The sequence below is a fragment of the Hydra viridissima genome, unplaced genomic scaffold, assembly GCF_058129835.1.
Source record: "Hydra viridissima isolate aposymbiotic clone 2 unplaced genomic scaffold, HvirCarnegie_v1 scaffold_7, whole genome shotgun sequence".
NCBI lineage: Eukaryota > Metazoa > Cnidaria > Hydrozoa > Anthoathecata > Hydridae > Hydra > Hydra viridissima.
This window is the reverse complement of record NW_028324306.1, coordinates 6,018,716-6,041,301: the sequence shown is the minus strand read 5'-3', so window position 1 is coordinate 6,041,301 and position 22,586 is coordinate 6,018,716. Positions and strand designations below refer to the sequence as shown.

The 22,586-nt window shown below is 31.0% G+C and overlaps 2 pseudogenes across 2 annotated transcripts; both read left to right on the top strand.

The window, feature by feature from the left end:
- The first annotated feature begins 10,008 nt into the window (after positions 1 to 10,008).
- LOC149885852 (uncharacterized) lies at positions 10,009 to 15,606 on the top strand (annotated as a pseudogene). The gene is made up of 6 exons (XR_016454436.1): positions 10,009 to 10,347; positions 10,456 to 10,660; positions 10,834 to 11,136; positions 11,326 to 11,352; positions 14,847 to 15,056; positions 15,475 to 15,606. The product of XR_016454436.1 is annotated as an uncharacterized LOC149885852 (transcript).
- Positions 15,607 to 17,671: 2,065 nt separating this feature from the next.
- On the top strand, positions 17,672 to 20,330 carry LOC149885851 (uncharacterized; annotated as a pseudogene). Its single transcript, XR_016454435.1, has 2 exons — positions 17,672 to 17,970; positions 18,076 to 20,330. The product of XR_016454435.1 is annotated as an uncharacterized LOC149885851 (transcript).
- Positions 20,331 to 22,586: the final 2,256 nt, after the last annotated feature.

Genomic DNA, 22,586 nt, shown 5'->3' with positions numbered 1-22,586 from the left:
AGAAATAGGACTTTAGACACATCTTTGAGGAAAACAAAAACATGGCAAAATTGAGTCAATTTGAGGCCAATTGATGCAACTTTTCCTCAAACATAAAAGTTTGGGATTCTTATGCTTCAACTTTTCTAACAATTAGTTTTTCGTTTTTTTTTCAAGCATAAAAAAACATGCTGTGTTGATTATGTGAAAAGATCTCAAAAATATCAGATTGGCTACCACCAGCACCTAAAATGTATCATTAATAAAATTAAACGATAACATTAAATATTTAAATTTAAGATATACATAGCTTTCTCCAATATTTACCTTAAGAACAGTTATCAGTTTAATCTTCTTGCAGTATAGCCTTAATACCTCTTGCATTTTGTTTTTCTTACAGTATAGGTACATATCAGATGTCATAAATAATTAGCTGTATCCCTAGTATTTTCAGCAAAAGAAGTTAAACGTGCATGACCTACTCATGCAGTTTTGTTGGCTTTGTTCCTGGCTTCAATGGCACTCTCAGACAAAGAACCTATTGGATACTTAAAATATTTAATAAAAGAAACACCATGAACTACCATTCTATGCAAAGACTGTGACATTGGAATGGTTTTTAAAAACTGATCATTAGAAATGAGACCAAACAGACATTCAGATTTCTGCTTGAAAATTTTCAAATCCGGTCTTGCTGTTGTACTATTCATATCAATGAGCAGGTCCCTAAATAGTTTCATCATAGTGGTATTCTTCCAGTCACAGATGGATTATTAAAGAATTTTCGTGCAACATTGCCAGTGTTGGATGTACAACTTCCCTTCCTGACAAAAGATACCCTTATTTTTAATTGTATTTTGAATAAGTGCTGGAGTTTTTTTTTTGTTTTCAATAAATTCTTGGCCATTTTTTGCTGCTATTTTTCTTCCTTGTTTCACTGCTGGAAGTTTGCAAGCAGTATTAAAAAAAAACTAACTCCATGCTGAATATCCACAATTGAAGATTTCAATATATTCCAAGTTTCAATATATTTTTGTCTGCATTTTTATCTTTATTCCAAATGGTTTCCAAATTAAACTCCTTAGGACTTGCTTGACATACATGACAGCACTGAGATGCAATATTTTTTAAAGCATTTTTGATACCACAGCATTAAGTGTTTTACCATCATTCATTGTGGTATAAATAGTTGACAAACTTGAATTTATAACAAAAGTATTGTCATGAAGTATAAGTTTACTTTTAATATTCTCTAAAGACAAAATTTCATTTTGTAAATGTTCAAACTTCTCTTGAATAAAACTAGCAGTCTCTTTGGAAAAACAAAACATAAGATGACGGGTTGCATCTGGACTATTTGGATTACAATTTTTCCATAGTATCTTTTTTCCACTTCTAATCTCCAACAGTACAAACACTTTACTATACACAGTGTAATCATTTTACTTCAGTTTCTGAATATTTCACCTGCTCTGGAAATGTATGTGTTAAAAGTTGACGATGAGTGAATCAAGCCATTTTGATAATTTATAAAAACCATCGCAAGGTAAAACTGAATCAAATAAAAACTTACCGTATGTTATTGAACTTCGGAATTTTCATTTACTTCACAGAATTTAGTCGGTTTTTAATAAAACTCACAGTAGTAAAAATGATTTTAAAGCATGAGGTCACAGAGGTCGCCTCAATTTTTTTGCATGGCAGTAAAGTCGATTTGCAGTAGTTATATTTTATTTAAAAAAAACGAGGCGACCTCTGTGACCACATGCTTAAATTAATCAATGTTTAAGAAATCAAAAAATCAGCAAAAAAATGCTATTCAAAAACCTTTTTTTTCTATTTCTTGTTTTACATTCAATTAAATACATTATTATTTTAATTTCGCATAAAAATAATATAGAAATTCTACACTTATCATATATTTTGAAAGGATTTTAACAAAAAAGCGAGTTTTTTAAAACCTTAAAAAAACCCTTAAGATGTCAAAAGTTTAAAAAAACTAAAAATGATTTTTTTTTTTTATAGAGAATTAAAAATTGAATGCAAAAAGAAAAAACTTAAAAAGTTTAAATATGAAAAATCACTAAAAAATATGTACAAAATCCTATTTCCGCTTAGCGATGCATAGTGCGGTGGTCAACGTAAAGGAAGTGAAGCTGACCTTAAATTGGAAATAAAAAATAAATTTGGATTAAAAGAATTGCAGTGCAGGCGTGTACTTGAAAGTGAGTTGATTTTTGTTTATGCAGGTATATTAGCAGGCATTTCTGAGAAAATGTCATTTGTTTTGTCGGAGATAATTTTATAGGTTATAAAATAATTGTAAACGTGCTATTTTTATTTTAAAATCTCTTACGCGTATATTTATTTTAAGGAGCCGTGCAAAGGAATCCGCCTACAAGTACAGTTAGTAAGTGTGATTTTCAAAAAGAAATTGTACGATTTTAACGAGGAGCACGAGACCGAAATGGTGGGAGGCAAGCGCGAGCAATCGTAAGTGTTAAAAGAAGAACTTTTATCGAAAAGAGAAGAGCTAATATCGACAATGATGACGAACCGCAAGAATAAATCTTAATAATAGCATTATTTTAGTTTAATGACTAATTTTTTACTATTTTATTCGAATTCGCTCCCTCAAGGTGCAATAATGTTATAAAATTAGTGCAACATACAATGCTACTTTGCCGCCGAAGAACCGCCATAGGAGCTATAAGAAAAGTAAGCAGTGGTACAGGCACGGCGCGCCAAAGCTGGGTCAGCATATTTAGCCGACGCCGGGAACGCGGTGGTCCAAGGAAGGTTTGTTTTCGGGGACTCTGCTGGTTCGATGATGGCCCATCAGTGGCTTGTGGATGGTGGGCCGCCATAGAACCGATGAGAAAAATGCAGCGGCACCAGCACCGGACGCCAGCGTCGTGCCAACATATAATGCCGACGGCGGCAACACGGCGGTCCGATAAAGGCATGTTTGCTGGAGAGGCAACCGAAACTCAGTTCAACAAATGCGGACCTAAAAATGAAGGTATAAATTTAGATTACGGTCAACATGTAAAAACGCAATTCTGGAGGCCATATTTTTTATACCTACGTAATATCAAAGAAGCCCAATTAAAGCGAACTTTAACGATACCATTAAAAAGTGACCTTACCGTTTGTTTGTAAATAAATTTAATTAATAAATTGTAATTAAAGCTGAAGATGCTAGTATCAATAATCTCTCTCTCTCTCTCTCTCTCTCTCTCTCTCTCTCTCTCTCTCTATATATATATATATATATATATATATATATATATATATATATATATATATATATATATATATATATATGTATATGTATATACACAGTATTGGACAATATATTTGTAACCAACATCGAACAATGCTAAAAAGTGTTCCTAATTTTACATGTCTTATAAACGAAACGAACTATACTGCCACAGCAAACAGTTAAGGAGTCTGGAGTCATAGCATACCATGACATGAGCAATCAGCTGACAGGTGACAGCACACAGGCAGAACTTCGTTGACAAGTGCCATTTTGCAGCGGACAAAATAAGTGCAACTTTTTTGGTTTGTTTCATTTTCTTAAGTCTGGTCCGTGTCAACGTCACGGAGGTTTATTAATAATTAAAGGAAGTATCCAGAAACTTCCAGAAGTTTCCAGAAGAAGCATCTAGAAGCATTCAGTAGCATCCAGAAATATCCAGAAGCATCCAGACGCATCCAGAAGCTTCCAGAAGCATCGAAAAGAAGCATCTAGAATCTTCCAGAAAAGGTTCACACAGGTTCATTTTACTATATAAGAGACATGTAAATCGACATGTAATTCAGTCATTATATGGAAGTCAATCAGTCAATATTATTAAGACAGTTTATCGAAGTGAGTTTTATCAAAGTGTTTTATCGAAGAACATCAATGCAAGAAGTGAAATACAACAAGTGTTTCATTACATCAATAAAGCCCACATCCAACCAAGACGTTGTGTTCCACAGAGAATTATTGTATCATCACAAGGTAAATGTAACTCGGTAAGCCTTGAGAAGCGTGATTATTTATTATTATTATTATGACTTCAAATGCAAAAATGGCTCCCGACAGTCTTGGATTGGAACTAAGAAAGAAAATTATTGGCGATTACGTAAGTGGAATGTCACAAAAAAGTATTTGTGATAAATATCGCGTGAAAAAATGGACCGTATCAAGACTATGTTCCAAATATCGTTCTACGGGGAAGTTGGCAGCAGATGACAAAGGTGGAAGCCCGCGTTCCACCACTTCTAGAGAGGATTCTATGATCGTCAGATCCGTCAAGAAGGATCCCTGGATATCATCAGTCGAGATACAAAAGCAATTAGAGCTGCCTGTATCGGACCGAAAAATCAGACGACGTGCTGTTGAAGCCGGATTGTTTTCTCGACGCCCTGCAAAGAAACCGCTGATTTCAATAAAAAACCAGAAGAAAAGACTCCTGTTTGCCACATCTCATATTGACTGGAATGTGCAGAAATGGCGAACTGTCCTTTTCAGTGATGAAACGAAGTTCAACATCATAGGGAGAGATGGCATTTGCCGTGTACGTCGATTTACGTTACTGCCATAAGACCGTGAAGCATGTAATGTAATGGTCTGGGGGTGTTTTTCTACTAACGGTCTAGGTGCAATACATCGAAACGATGGGATAATAGACCGTTTCATGTATAAAAATATCCTGAAAAATGTTGTTACCTCATGCTGAATGGAATATGCCAATAAAATGGGTTTTTCAGCAAGACAACGATCCGAAACACACTGCAAAAGTAGTCAAGCAGTGGTTTCAAGACATTCACCTATTGGTAATGGATTGGCCGCCTCAATCTCCGGATCTCAACCCTATCGAGAACCTGTGGGAGATCGTCAACCGCAGAATTAATCGTAAAGGTGTTCGTAATAAGGATCAACTGTTTGAACAAATCCAAAAGGCCTGGGCAGCGATTCTATGCCTCGAAGATGCAAGGCTGTGATCGACAACAAAGGATTCGCCACGAAATATTGATAGCGAAATATAGCTTGGTCAACATTTTGTCGAATTGCACTTGTTTTGTTCGGAAGGAAATCAACTTTTTTTAATACTTTTGATTAATTTATTAATTTCCGTGTACAAATAATGAACTTTGTGATGAATAAATTTTGAAGAACTTTGTCTCTAAATAATTACATAGTTATTTCTCTAAATTGAAAAAATGCAGCACTTTTATATAAAGAAACTAAATTAGCATTATTTGGTTGCAAATGTTTTGTCCAATACTGTATATGTAATAAAAATTGAATTTGAGTTAAAGAAAATCTTGGCATAAATAAAAAAATGGACTATGATATTTTTGATGATTATGGAGTACCAGGACTTTGTTATTTTGATGATGAAAATGGAAATCGTCGTTTTATTAATTTGGATTTAGATTTAGATCGAAATTATTTTATTGATGAATCTGGCCATCAGCGTTTTTTTAATTTTGATACTGAATTAGATGCATGGTATTTTATTGATGAATCTAACATTTGTTATCTTGTCTAATTTTGTTATGAAGAATACTACGACAATTCTGAATACGAATCGGATGATTCAGGAAAGTTCACATCTGAAGCTTCTAAAAAGGTTTATGAGCGGGTAAAGAGACATAACTTCATTCTTGCTAAAAACCAAAGCAGAGCCGAAAACAAGAGAAGCGTGAAAAAGTGAAAATATCGTATAATTATCTCAGAGTAATTTTACAAACTTGTTTTTACAACAATCTTACAATCTTGTTACAAATGTAATATATTGTATTTAATGTATATAAATGTGAGTTTAATGTTCTCTTTTATGAAAAGGCATTCCTAAAATGTATTATAACTTCAAGCTTGGTGTTACTGTTAATGGTCTATAAAAACGTTGAAGCAAGGGTGTTATATATATATATTATTATATATTTTTTTTAACCCACACCTTATAAAATATTATAGTTGCATTTATACTTTTATTTAATACTTTTTATTTTTAATACTTAATTATAGTTAATTTTTCATAACTTATGTCTTAATAAGTAAAATGTAAAATGATTTCTGAAAAAAAATTTAAACTTTAGTTGAAAAATTTCAATTTACTTTTAAAGTATATATATATATATATATATATATATATATATATATATATATATATATATATATATATATATATATATATATATATATATATATATATATATATATATATATATATATATATATATATATACTTTAAAAGTAAATTGAAATTTACATACATACATACCTACATACATACATACTTACATATATATATATATATATATATATATATATATATATATATATATATATATATATAGTATGTATGTATGTAGGGTAAAGTGAGGTTAACTGGGTACAGGTGTTAACTGGGCCACTGGCTGTTCATACTTCTGCAGTTTGAATACACCGCTTTTATTGATGTTTCCCAAACGATCCACTAGGTGGCACTACTTGCTGCTGATTTTGAATGCAAATGGCAGCCATTTTAAAATTTTATTAAGCATTTGTTGTTCTTGGAAGTCACATGTATTGTTTTACTGCAGCGTTAAAGTTGGTAGAATCTGTGTTTATCAAGTTTTGTGAGTTTTAATACATGTTTTTTTTTTTATAAGCATATGAAATTTTTTAAACAGGCTCGGGTATGCTTAAGCAAAAAGTTAAAAGAGGCTCAAAAATATGCTTAAGCTTAAGCATATTTCTAATAAAATATGCTTATTTCAATACTTTTTTAAAGTGTGCGCGTTACTAAAGGTTAATGGGTATAAGAAAAGTAAAAAATTGACTTAAGCTCTGTATTTGCCTTGGTTTTAATGTAGCTGAATTAATGTTATAGTATAATAATAAAAAATAAAACATACATACTATATACAAATGTTATCAATTAAATCAAAGATAGAACTTAGAAATAAAATAAACATTTTAAATATGATGTTAAATAAACTACACATTAAAAGTGAGAGAAAGAAAAAAAAGAGAGAAATAAAACACTTCAGAGCGACTCTTAAACTTTATGTTTTTATGTTTAAGTATTGAGGTTTAGGTTTTGCAACACAATGACTTCATTACTTCATAAAGTCGTTGCATTGCAAAATATAAACTTCGATTTTTGTTGTTTTTGTTGGTTTAAATTTAGAAATATATATATTTAAAGTTTTTAATTAAATAAAATTTAAACTTTTAAAATAGTTTATCGAGGCTCAGGAATATGCTTACATATGCTTATTTTTTTTCCAAATCTGAGCCTCTATATGCTTATAAGCGTTATGCTTATAAAAAAAAAAACATGTAACTGATTTCTGAACTTTAATATAGTGCCTATTTGAATAATTATCACAAATTACGCAAATATTTAAAATACTAGTAAGTTTTTGTAAAAATATGAATTTTGATATAGTGGGGTTAAGTGGGCCGGCTATTCATGTGGTTATATGGGACGGCCCACTTAACCCCACCAATGAAAAATTAATTTAATATAATCATTTAATTAACATTTATATCAACTAATTATGTTTTTTTTTTATTCCAGTTAATAAATAAATTAAATTAAAATGCCCCGTCAACGTCAACGTACCACAACGCACAGATCGTATTCCATTGATGCTTTAAAAACGGCAACTGAAAAAATTATAAAAGGAGAACTATCAATAAGAAAAGCAGCGGCCAGTCATCAGATACCAAAAAATACATTAGCCAGGAATGTGCTCAAAGTTAAAAATACACCTGATGGAGTTAAGGTTAATTTTCGACCATCAAATGAACATTTACTCGTTTTCAACTCAAGTGATGAATTGCTATTGAAAAAATATATTCAAGATGCAGTCAACATGCACCATGGACTTTCATTTACCCAAGTTCGTCGCTTAGCTTTTGAGTTTGCCATAGCAAATAACAAAAACGTGAAATGTAATTGGACAGAAGAAAAAATGGCTGGAATAGAATGGCTGCATTCATTTATGAGACGACAGAGTTTGGCGCTAAGAACCCCCGAACAAACTAGTCTTAGCCGTTGCACTAGTTTCAATAAAACTAATGTTGGAGCATTTTTTTCAAATTTAGAAGGTGTTATTAACCGATTTAATCTACAAGCACAAGACATTTTTAACTTAGATGAGACTGGTCTCACAAGTGTACATAAACCAGTAAAAGTTTTGGCTTTAAAGGGGCAAAAGCAAGTTGGCCAGGCAACATCAGCTGAACGAGGTGTCTTGGTTACAGCATGTTGTATTGTTGGAGCTACAGGAACTGCAATACCTCCATATTTGCTGTTTCCCAGAGTGTTTTTTAAGGAACACATGATTAAAGGCGCACCTGTTGGAACAAAAGGTGCAGCAACAAAATCTGGATGGATGATTTCAGATATTTTTATTGATGTCCTCAAACATTTTGTCGATCACGTAAGACCTACAACAGACAGTCCAAAGTTGATATTATTAGACAACCACGAGAGCCACTTAAGTATTGCTGCGTTGAATTATGCAAAGACTAATGGCATAATGTTGCTGACCTTCCCTCCGCACTGCAGCCATAAGTTGCAGCCTCTGGATGTGAGCGTATTCGGTCCCTCAAAAAAACACTACAACAGAGCCTGCAATGATTGGATGACAAACCATCCTGCGACTCCAATCACAATTTATGACATAGGAGAATTACTGGGGACTGCTTTTCCGTTAGCATTTACGCCAAGGAATATTTCCCAAGGGTTCAAAGCAGCAGGAATCTATCCATTTGATTCCCAAATATTTACAGAGGAAGATTTTTTAGCTGCAACAGTTACAGATAGACCAGATCAACCTGTTTCAGATACAACCATTGAATCGACAACATTACCCTCAACATCAGTATCAACCACTATAGAAATACCAACCTCACTAACTGACTGTCAACTTATTTCTCCGGAACAAATACGACCATTCCCTAAAGCCGGAATGCGTAAAAATAACAGAAAACCAAAGCAGAAAGGAAAGTCTGCTGTTTTAACGGATACTCCAGTCAAACGGCAATTGGAAGAAGCTGCACAAATGCGTGCAAATAAATCTAAGCCTAAGTCCATTGCCCCAAGAAAAGAAAAGCGTAAAATATTAATAGAGTCCAGTGATGAAGGATCATCAGAAGTAGAGTATGCCGATTTTTCATCGGATATTTCAGAATTATCTTCTGCAGAAGATACGGATGATTTTAACCAGCCCATAACCGTCGATGATTCCGTGCTTGCTATGGTGCACGGAGCTAAGAAAAAGTCTAGCAGGCACTATATTGCCAAAATAATTTCGAAAACGCAAGATGGTTTTAGCGTTAAGTGGCTGAAAAATCAAAATAGGACAACAAAATTTTATATTACAGATGAGGAGCTGACCTTCGTTCCTGCATCCGATATTGTTCGAAAATTGCCAACTGCTCTATTTCACGGAGAAACGGGACGATTCTCCAATTTATATTCCTTTCAATTCGATTTTTCCAATTATTCCATTGTTATGTAAACATAGTATTTTATTAATGTTTAATAGTTGAAATATTCATACAATTTTTTCACATCGAAGGTGTATTTTTTCACTAATTTGTGTTTTTTTTATTGTTATCACGTTTATTTTGCTTATTAATTCTATCTTTCTTAACTAAATATATTATCAAAATAAAAACTAATATTATTGTAGTTTCACTAGTATGTACCCAGTCAACCCCATAGGGTGGCCCAGTTAAACCCGTCACTGTGGTTAGGACACATGTCTAAAAAATGCAATATTTACAAGGCCACAGCATATATTAACTAATTCATTTGAATATATTAGATGGAATATTAATATTCTCATAGTTATGAACAGAAAAAATATTGAAAAGCAGTAATTTGTTACAATTACATCACCCAAAAAAAAACTGTACTAAGTTAACCTCACTTTACCCTATATATATATATATATATATATATATATATATATATATATATATACATATATGTACATATATATAAAGTTCTTTGATTTAAAAAGGACTTTTCAATTTCAAATTTGTTTACTTACAAAATTGTTATTTTATATATTTTAACTGTAGAGTCAATTATTTTAATTATTTTTTTCATTGATTGAATAAATTAGATTGTCTTTTTATGTCTAGTTAAATATTCGGGTATCATTTAAAATTTCATTTGAAAAAAATCATTTTTTATTGAGCCCTAGCTTACTTTTTTTAAAGTACAGTTTAGTAATTAACATATTTTTCAACCTCCTTATTACAAAAGTTATCCATAATAACCTTCCTTATGGATGTTGACTGGTTTAAAAAGAGAATTTTTTATTTTTTGCTTTAGATAAAACAAAAGTACAAGATTGGTTAGTTTAAATTTTTTGTAGTAAATGATTTTATAAATTTTATTCTAGTCTGTATTATAAAATGTCTTAAAGATTTCTATGTTTTAATTTTTTGATATCTTGTATAAGTTATTTTAGAAAATGGAGTTTGCTATCATGCACTTTATAAATGATAACTCTGTAGCAATTGTACCACTGAATTGGATTGTTAATGTGAATTTCTGTTACTGGCCCCCTTATCGTGGTAGTCGATTAGAAAATTCTATACAAAAAAAAGAAGAGCCCAAATTATCTTGGGAGCAGCTGCCAGCTAGATCATTACATTTATATAGAAGTAATTAATAAAGTTCTTTGATAACCTTTTAAAATAACATTTTAGTTAAAATAAATAATAAAAGTCCAAAAAAAAATAATAAAAGTTGTATTTTTTTATTTGAATAAAAAATAATTATTTTATAACAAGTATTTTATAAACTATTTGTTTCATTTTTTTTTAAACATTTTTAGCAAGTCTTGAAAAAGCACATCAAAATGTAAAACAAGCAGAGTTAGACACCTCAGCTCTTGACACAGATCAGGATGAACAAATTTCTATGTCAAAAAAGCGGCAAAAAAAATTTTCATTGTCTGATGAAGAACATACTGAGGACAATGATGCAAAGCTGAAATGTCCAAATGTTCCACCTGGACTGGCTAAACCTTTAGTAAAATCGCTTGTTCAGCCTAATAAGGCCACATTTCATCCTAGGCTGAGAAATATCAAAAATACACTTAAACCATTGCATGCAGAAGTATCAAATACAATTTCAGGTAAATAAAAATTTCAATTATTTAACAAGATTAAAAGTTTTTTATCAAGATTAAAAGTTGCTTTAATATTAACTTTCCAATTTTTTATTAACTTTTTATAATTTTTAAAATTCTAGGTGTTTTATTATTATTAATATCTGCTGTATTATGAAATGTTCAGTAATGTGTTCATAGTAATTTTTTCTTTAGGGGAGAATGTAATAATGGATTCATCAGGTAATTAAATTTTATAATTAAACTTTTTTGCAATAAATCAATTTTGCTTTCAAGATGCATGGTTTGTTTTTCAGTGAATAATATGTTATGTTTATTTTATCATTATAACAATATTTAAATGCTTATTAGTTGTTTATGATTTTAACATAATACTTATGATTTTTGTATTTGTGCTTATGTATATATATATATATATATATATATATATATATATATATATATATATATATATATATATATATATATATATATATATAATTGTATTATACTTATGTATATTAGGGTGTCCCGTTTTCAGGGTCACATTTTATTTTGACTGCTCCTAGCATTTTTCTGCTGTGTATATGTGAGAAAATGAGATCTGTAAAGTTTTAGAGCTCTAACTTTATTTTTGTGACTACACAAGCCACATTAAGTTTCAAAAATCATGATTTTTGGGTGAAAAAAGCCTATATTTACAGTGCTTGTGTAGTCACAGTTTGAAAGATGCAGGCTAATCTTATGTTGAACCATGTACTACTAACCCTCATTAGTTAGAAAAAAATTAGGAGCAGTTTGAATAAAACAGTTAGTTAGGTTTGAAGTGAGTTCAAAGATACGCAGTTGACACAATTTACCCATTTTTATGCGGTTTGACGCTGTTGACAAAATCAAACAAAATACTGATCTAAAATCCTAAGATCAAAGATAACACCCTTTTCTGCTGTGGATTTCCAATATATAGAGTGGACAAAGTGCAGAAGAAAATGATGGAATTACTGATTTCTCTTCAAAAAAGGCAAAACACTAAAGAAAAGACTATAATTTTCAAAGACAATATTTTTTCTGTACTTTTTGATGTTATGCTCAGTGATGTGATAAAAATATTAGAGAAAGATAAGAAAAGATCTCAGGAAGACAAGGCAGAAGATATCATTTTCATAAATGATCAAAGAAGTTGCAGGAAAATGTACATTAGGAAGAAAGATGAAAGGTACATTTATTCTGCTCAAAGATCTCAACAGGCAAGAGTAAGAATGTCTGGAGCAGATCATGACCAGAGTTATTAGTCTGAGCTGCAGATTTCATCTTCAAGTGAAACAGAAGTATCTTCAGAGGAAACAGACACCTCTAATTATACAGACTTGAGTAATGATGAGATAGATCCACAACCATCTACATCTGCTGGCATAGTAGGATATACTGTCCTTGTTTCGAAGGTTAAACATGTAAGCATCAGAGCTCAATCCAATATTTTAAAGCAGGTGGCTGATACAAATGGACTTTCCAGTAAAGGTATGTCAAAATCCAATATACACAGAATTCGCAGAAAGGTCATACCGGAAACAGTGGAGGAAGCCAAGGAAGCTTTAAAAGCAAAGGCTGGATCAAACATGATTCTTCATGATGATGGTAAGCTAGTCAAAGAGTAAACTATGGAAAGAAACACAAAAGAGAGCGCTTAGCATTGAGTGTAACTTGTGATGGAAAACATTTTTTGCTTAGAGTACCTCCTATCACTGATTCTACTGGAGCTTGTCATACTGAGAAGATTATTGAGATTTTAGAAGAAAACTCACTCAAAGAAGACATTAAAGGTCTAGTATTTGACACCACTCAAATACTAGACGTCAAATACAGGTAAAAAAAAAAGGAGTAAATTCCAGCTTAAATATCTATCTTGGAAGACCTGTTATGCATCTTGCTTGCAGACATCATGTCTATGAGTGTCATATTTAAAATGTTGCAAAGCTCTTCAGGACAACCTCAGTCCAGATAATCAACTCTTCAAGAAACTTTTGGATGAGTTTTCTCTTATTCAGATTGAACAAAATAAACTTTGCAAATTCAAATATGGAGTATATAAACAACTTGACAGTGCTGCTAGAGTATCCCTAGTAATCATCGCAAAGTTGTTGGATGAAGACAAATTACCCTGAGGTAATTATTGGGAGCTAGCGGAAATTGTTCAATTCTATTTATCCCCAGAGATTGATCAACTGTAAGTGCGACAATCAGGAGCAATTCATCATCAAGGTTTATGGCACAGGCTATATATTACATGAAGCTGCAAATTCTGAGCCAAATGACAGATATTGTTTACACAGCTTCTATAAAAAGAGAAGTTGAGGCCATCTCTCAGTTTGCAGCATTGCATTATGCAAAGCGGTTTTTAACCTCGTCTCAGACTGCAATTTCTTCAAGACATGACATAGAAGCAATCTGGGAGATGAAGTCATACATGAAGAGCAGACCTAATGTTGCAGCCGATTTTCTCGATATCTTTGCAAACTATACATGGTATCTTCATCCAACTTTGATCCCATTTAGTTTACTGGATCCTGGAGTGTCAGATGAGGAAAAGACTGAAATGGCTGAAAGAACCCTGATGTTAAATGATTCAAAGGAAAAAGATCCTCTGTCATTAATGTATAAGAAGGTTAATTTATCAGGTTTCATTGACAAAGAAGAAGAGAGCCCCAGGTTGTCTGGGTTTGGTGATTCAGAATCCATTTTGATATTTAACATCTTAAAAATGGATAGCCAGTAGCTTAAATGGATGATGTAGCTTAAAGTAAAAATAAAGCTTAAAATAAAGATAAAGCAGCTTAAATGGATGATGATTCCACCTAGTAAGTGGAACAGATTGTCTGGCTACACAAAGCCCAAGGATTTAATCTCTAACATTCCTGTAACTAATGATGTTGCAGAGAGGATTGTTAAGCTTATACAGGGCTTTGTTGATGGAAGCCATGATGAAGAGCTGAGGCAAGATTTTCTCCTAGCAGTGGACCAGAAAAGAAAGGCTGGAAGACCCCAAGGGGTGGAAAGAAAAGAAAATGTTAATATGTTGTAGAATTAGTGGTTAAAATATGTCTAGTATAATATATAAATAAAATTAAACATATAATTGGTACTTTTTAACCGATTTTGAATTTTTGTTGGTCTAATTAGGTGTGTAAGGGGTTCGGAAATCGATTTAGACCCATTTCATAATGATTAGATCAGTATTTTGTTTGATTTTGTCAACCGCGTCAAACCGCATAAAAATGAGTAAATTGTGTCAACTGCGTATCTTTGAACTCACTTCAAACCTAACTAACTGTTTCATTCAAACTGCTCCTAATTTTTTTCTAACTAATGAGGGTTAGTAGTACATGGTTCAACATAAGATTAGCCTGCATCTTTCAAACTGTGACTACACAAGCACTGTAAATATAGGCTTTTTTCACCCAAAAATCATGATTTTTGAAACTTAATGTGGCTTGTGTAGTCACAAAAATAAAGTTAGAGCTCTAAAACTTTACAGATCTCATTTTCTCACATATACACAGCAGAAAAATGCTAGGAGCAGTCAAAATAAAATGTGACCCTGAAAACGGGACACCCTAATGTATATATATAAAAGTTTTTTATGCAATATCTTTGGCAACTTTTCAATAGTTTGTTTTGCATAATCATTCCTTAAAAAATAACATACCAAACTTTTGATTAATTTTTTTTTTTTTTTTTAGCAAGTTGTGAGATTGCTTTTTCAGAAAAAAGTAAACAGGAGTTAAATATGCCTGATGAACAAAATGAAGATTTCACTATACATTCTTGCAAAGCTAAATCACCAGAAACTGACAATTTGATTGATCTAGCTCAGCCAAATTTTAATTTGTATTCCCAATGTAAAAGCATCACTAATTCATCTTCATCATCGATACCAAATGCAATCTCAGGTATAATTTTTTGCTGCCTAAGATGCTTAAGTTCTAGATAAACCGTATGTTGATGCTACTTTTACTAGTTTGTTATTTGAAATAACTTTTGCAAGTTTAAAGTTTTAAACACTAATAGAATTTTCAATGCATGTTTAGAAATAAAAGTTTTGTTAATTATATTTTTTACAAAGATGGTTAAAAAGTATGAAAAAAGGTTCCATTTTGATGAGTTATTAAATTGATTGCGTTCTGCCTTATCTTTGAAATTGTTGAAAATGTTATTAATCCCTTTTTTGAATAAGAATACTAAAATTTTAATAATATTTAAGTTTTGCCATTTTTTATTGTGGAAAAACTATATAAAAAGTAGTTTTATATAATTATTTTAACTATAGTATTTATATATTAAAAATTTTTGTACTGTCCAAAACTTTAGGAATACTTCCAAAAGATTTGCATGTGATTCTAAGCAGACTTGCATCAATAGAGACAAAGCAGGCCATGCATTCACAAATTTTAAATTCAATCCTTAATGCTGTAACTCAGCGTAAAAGCTATGATACTTTGCCTGAAGGCGTAAATCTTCCTCTTGATTGTATTCAAGAGTTAACAGATTTTGATAAGAAACTAAAAGAAAATAGCATTTTCAAGTTATTAGTATGTTTTTTGCATAATTTTGATGTTGGTTTTTTTTTTAATTGTATATATTTTCTGCTATATTTTATACATATTTATATTTTTTATCAACCCTTGGAATTAAAAAAAATTATGTCGGCAATAAACTATCGACCTTAAACTGTTAGAGTTCGGCAAAAAAATTTTGATACAAAGGTCAAACCAAGGAGGTTTAACAAACAGGAGACAGTGTCACGTGACTTTTTTAAAACCAGTTTTAAAATGGCAGCCATCTTGTTTAACCCAAAACATTTCACGGAACTTAATATTTTACTAAAAAATTTATTAAATTCTAGTCAAAAGATTGCACCAAATTATTAAATATTTATCAGCTTATGTTTGGCAGCTTATACTATCTTATAAAGAATTATTTGCTAACTGATTGCCTTTTTCAGTTTATTCTAATAACATTTGGAATACTGAAACAGACATTCAGATAGCTGTATTTCAACAATATACTAGAAGATATTGTATTTCAGATAGTATAAAAGATTCTTGAGAAAATAAAGCCAAATGTTTATGAGTTTTTATAAAACAGAAACAAGGTCGGCGATTTTTTATCGACCTGAAACACCTTTATGTCGGCGTTGCCGAATGCCGGCCCTTATTCCGAGGGCTTATTTTATATTTCTTTATATACTTTATTATATTCTTAAAAACTTAGGTTAAGTTTAAAATATATAAAACTTGAAAAGTTTAATCTATTTTATATGTTTTTGACTTTTTACGAGAGTTTATTTTTATATCTTTATATTGTTCTGAAACTAATTAACTTATTAATTAATTAGTTTATTATTTCTGTTGACATCAGACCAATTAAGGTTAATTATAATAAATATACCATTAATGTTAATCAAGGTTAACTATCTTGCTCAAATTGGTGGAAGAATTATTGGTGATACAACACGCAGATTGTTAAGAACACTTTTCTCAAAAGGATTATTATTGCAATTAAACTTTGCCGGTAGAAATGGAAAAGTTGGAATCGGTAACATGAAAATAACTTGTCTTATTGTCAGTAAGTCTATCATTGAATTTGAATTTGAATTTTTATAGCTGCAATATTTTGGTCATAAAAAATCTGTACATCTGTACACTAAAATTTTAGTTTCCACGCCTATACGTGTGGAAACTAAAATAATAAAACTAAATTTTTTAGTTTATGATGAAAGTATTATTTTTGTTAAATAAAACTAACTAATAAATTTTTTTGCTGTCCTGATACTAAGCAATAAAATAAATTTTCAATAAAAATGAGTTAAATATTTTTTTATTAGTAATTACTATTAATTGCTACCTAAGTATTAATTACTACCTTGAGTAGTAAAATGTGGATTTAGTAAAATGTGGATTTAGTAAAATGTGGAACAAGTTATTGAGTGACGTCACTGCTTCAAGTGTTGAACAACTGGTAAAGGTTTGGCTTAGGCAGTCCTGCGACCGCGAAGGAGGCAGAAATGATCCAGAACGAGGAAGTAAACGATCACTCCAAAAAATTTAATCCGAGAAAATCAGTTGTTATAACTTATAATAAAAATTGTATAGTAACGGTTTATTCCAATGAAATATTTAAGCATTCGTTAACCAAAGATTATTTCCTCAATTATTTAATTTAAATCAGGCCAAACAAGCACACCATTGAACACATTATTGACCTGTTTCTTTTTATTGAATCAGGTTTTGTTTCGGCTGTAATGTGATTCAAGTAAAATAAAATCACAATTTTAGTATTGCTATAACGTTTTTTGAATATTGGGTTAACATATTTTAAACATCCTTAACGTATAATTATAACATTGGCTAAACGTTGTTTTTAGCATTGGCCAATGAGCATTGGTCAAACCTTGCGCCAATGATCACTCCTGTATTGGCCCAACGCATTACTCCAACATTGTGCCAATGTAAGTCAATGTATTGGGCCAACATTAAGCCAATTATTTTTTGCTGGCTGGGAAGTCATGATGAGAAGTGGTTTAAATATTGCTCCTGGGAAGAAACTTTGCAAACCTTGTAAGCAAAAGATTGCCAAAAAAGCAGATCTTAAAGAAGAGAAGCAAAGTCTGGGTGAACAAGATGAGGATTTTCTAATATCATCATTCAAATCAAAAAGACAGGAGATCAATGAAGAACTTGAAAATTTTAATATATCTCCTCTGAAATCCCATTCAAAGTCATCAAAACATATACATTCAGAAGGAAAGCGAAAAGATGCGCGCATCAACGAAATGGAAAGTAACCTTCCCAGCTAACACAAAACGTTCAAGAAACGTTCTTTGAACGTTAGAAACAGTCGGGCACGTTGTAAGAACGTTGTAAGAACGTTTCTAACGTTCTTTGAACGTACTCGAACGTTTTGTGTTAGCTGGGTTACTAGAAAATCTGAAAGTCAATTCAATGTTCCCTCAAAACTGTGTTATGAAACAAATAACATGAAAAAGAAGGCTGAAAACTTTGATGAAATTATGAGCTTGATAAAAGAAAAAATTCTATGTTCGGACAAAAGGACTATTGTTCAACTTCTAACACTAGCACCCCCAAGTTGGTCAATATTAGAAGTACAAAATAACTTTGCAGTTACAGAATACCAAGCAAAAAAGGCTAAACAACTTTTTAATAAAAAAGGATTAATAGCTATCTCTCCCCTGTTTAAAGGTAAAGTCTTACACAAAGAAATAGAAGATTTTGTTAAATTTTTTTTTGACTCAAGTGATTTCTGTAGAACTATGCCTGGAAAAAAAGATTATGTTAGCATTCAAAAGAACGTCCATAAACAAAAAAAACTCTTTTTGTGTAACTTAAAGGAACTATATGTGTTTTACAAAGAAAACAATCCAGAAGTACAAATAAGTTACTCAAAATTTGCTTCACTTAGACCAAAGTGGCGCATTTTGCCAGGTGTAAGTGGTACATATTCTGTTTGTGTTTGTTCTTATCACCAAAATGCCATATCGCTTGTAGATGCCTTAAATATTGGACTAAAATGTAAGGATTTACTTTCGAAAACCGTTTGCTTAGTAGAAAACAAAGAATGCATGCTTGCACAGTGTGATAATTGTCATGGTAAAGAAGCCCTCACCAAATATTTGTATGAGATTTTTGGAGAATACGAAGATGATTTTGAGATACAATACAAACAATGGCAAACTACTGATCGTGCAACACTATTGAGTTTAACAGCAGATGTTCCAACGTTTGTTGAACTACTAGTATCTTGCTTTGAAAAGCTACAAGCTCATTCTTTTATTGCTCACTCTCAATCACAGTACCTTAACCAACTAAAACAAAATATGGATCAATCAAACATTATCATTATTGGCGACTTTGCTGAAAATTATGCCTTTGTAGTCCAAGATGAAATACAAAGCTACCATTGAAACACCCAACAATGTTCTTTACATCCACTAGTGATATACTATAAAGATGATAAAGGTGTACTGAATCATGTTTCTTACTGTTTTATATCAGACGACATTACACATGATGTAACTTATGTGTACAAAGTATTCCAACTAATCATACCAATATTAAAAATAAAACTTTCCAATCTGTCCAAATTACATTTATTCACTGATGGTTGCGCAGGACAGTACAAAAATTGTAAAAACTTTTACAATCAATGCCAACTAGAAAGCGAATTTAGCCTTAAAGTTGAATGGAACTTTTTTGCCACGTCCCACGGAAAGTCACCATGCGATGGGATTGGCGGTACTGTAAAAAGGTTAACAGCACAAGAAAGTTTAAAACGACCATACAGAAACCAAATTCTCACGTCAGAAGCTATGTATGAATTTTGTATTGAGAAAATCAAGGTTGTTAACTTCATTTACATAAAGGGATTGGACTTAGTTTTAACAATGTTAAAATCTCTCAAATTTTCAAATTTTACTATTAGCCCCGTTAGCGAAATTTTTCGTCATTCACAAGTGAAAACGGAATGTTTTAAATTTAAACATACTTAAAGACATTCTCTCAATACAGTTTTTTAATAAATTAGTAACAATTATAACAATGTAGAAACACTATAAGATTAAATTATCATTAACTAGAGAAGCAAAATAATCAAGGAGATTTTTTACTCTTTTCTGTTTAAACAGAACTTTTAGTTCTAGGTATTTAACGTTTTGTATTTATTTCTCACAGAAACACATCTCAATAGTTCTTAAACTTTGAAGCTCCTTTGTTCTTGTATTCAAAGTCAAATAGTTCATTCTTGTTGGTAATGAGGGGCCAATATTGTTGCGATTTTTTTAAAATCTGAAGTTAAATTTAAACAAAAATAGTCTTTTGACAATAACGAACGACGATTAAAAATTTCAAAGCTATCTCACTTTAAATTCAATTAAAATGTTACTATGGCTACCGTTAACAAGAGGTTTGTCATAAGAACTTTTTAATAGAATTTTTATTTTCAATTAACATTATTTTTTATAAATAGGTAAAATTGCGAATACAATCCCTTTTACTGGGAAAAACCATTGCTGTGGTGTTTTCCAATGTGGAAAAAATCCCAAAAAAGCAATATAATTATATATTAGAAAACAGACTAATGTAGATTTTAACTTCTAGTTAAAGACTAGCGCAGAGTTAAACGTACTTCAACTTCTGTTCTCCGTTATAAGTTTTGAAAACTTATTCGGAACACTTATGTAATGGTTTCATAAAGGAAGCTTTTTTATAAATTAACTTTTTTCAAATCCGTACACAAAGACCAATATCTTAGGTCAAGAGATTGAGACGTCAAATGAATTTTAAACAAAGTCTAAAAAATTATAAAATTAGAGTAAAAATTCGTTGTTTTCTATATTTTTATTCGACGAAAGATTTTCGAATACACTTAAGTGAAATAACTTAATTTTCGAACTTTTTTTGGCGCATATAAAAAAACAGCGGCAAAATTCCGTTCATTATTCAAAAGAAGAAAAATTTTAAAGACTTTCTTTAAAGACATTTTTAAAAGGTATTCTTTTGTTCTTGTGGAATTTAAAATATGAATTATACGATCAGGAGGTTAGGCACGAAAAGGAAAAAAGTAGACTTTTAAAATAAATGACAAAACTTCATTTCAGATATCTCATTTTAAGAGTCAAAAATTTCAAATTATATTATTTCAAAGAAACTTTTTTTTTAATCTTTGAATGACAAATCCTAAATCCAAATCCAAATCCAAATTTAGAGTTATTTTCTGCTAATTTAAACAAACTCTTACATTTGTATAAACCCTTTCCGAATGTTTTAAAATGTATCAACATAAAATTTAACTATTCACTAATTCCGCGGTTCGCTTCAAATAAATGTGAAAAACTAACGGACAGAATAATAAATAAATAAATAAAAAAAGAAAATTAAATGAAAAAATCCCCCCATTAGTATTACACAGCAAAATAAAAATTTAAATATAATCACAAAAGTCTTTATCATCCTAACTAAAGTCGAATTTATAAAAGTAAATCTGCACTGTGCACAAAAAGATGTTTCATGTATCTCCACCGATGAAAATCGGATAATAAAATTATTTTAAGGTCTCGTCACAACTATCTGTCTTTATAATCAAAACAAATGGTACTCAATTTATGGTTTTAAAACTAAAATAGTAATTTAAGGGGGAAACCCCCTCTAAATTTACCCAAATTTTATGAAAAATATTTTTATTTATTTATGCTTTTTATTGAATGCAGAATTCAAAATTATTTGTTTATTTACTGATTTTAATTATTAAATCCTTCAAGTTTAGCATTTTTTTAAGGTACCTTAAAATTTATACCATAGCAACGCCCATGGCAACGGTGTAGCACCTCATTAAAAATCATAATAACTTATGTGTATTTTTAAACAGTTGCAGTTAAATGCTTGGTTTGGCTTCTTTACTTATCCACCGAGCAAAAAAAGTCTGGTTTATCAAGTCAGATTACAGTTTTCTGTTATTCTGAAGCTTTTAAAATTGCCAATTTTCTTAATTTTTTTAAAAAATGGGTTAAGCATGTAGAATAAAATCAAGAACAATAATTAAAAAAAGGAGGAGAGGTTTCTTAGGGAAGAAATTTAACAGTCTTGACAAAGAAAATATTGAAATGGAGTTAAATGATAATCCTTCTGTAACAATTTTGATTGATTCAAATAATACAACTGTCAATAATAACTCTGTAAATAACGAATCTGGATTAAATTTTTTTTCTACATCTGTATCTGCGAAGAAGGTAAATATAAAAACATTCACCACTCTAATGAATATGCCACAACCAATGACTCAAAATAATTATGATAAGTTAGCTGTGAAAATAGGTGCTGTCACACAAAAAGTTGCTGAAGATACCATGTTTGATGCAGTAGCAGAATTGCGTAAACATGTTGCTAATGATGAAGTTTTTGATATTGGTGTGTCGTGTGATAGTACTTGGCAGAGAAGAGGCTTTTCATCATTAAACGGTGTCTTTTCTGCATTATCAATGGACACTGGAAAGGTTTTGGATGTCGAACCAATGTGCAGGTTCTGCAAAGGTTGCTTTTTAAAAGAGAGATCTTTTAAAAACAAATCCTACAGCCTATGCCCAATGAAGGATCTCTCAAAAAATTCACATATCGCAGTTTGTACTTGTCAAGATCTATTGACAAGTACAAACTGCGATATGTGAATTTTTTAGGAGACGGGGACAGTAAATGTTTCATTAATGTCATAGATACTTACCCTGGCATTCAAGTTAATAAGTTAGAATGTGTGGGACACTATCAAAAACGTGTTGGTACACAACTAAGAAATTTAAAAAAAAGAGAAAAAGGTCTCGGTGGGCGTGGTTGTCTTACAGATGCAGTAATCGATCGTCTGCTGGAAACTTAGCAGGTATGAAGGCAAGCGTATTGGCTACATTATTTCATGTT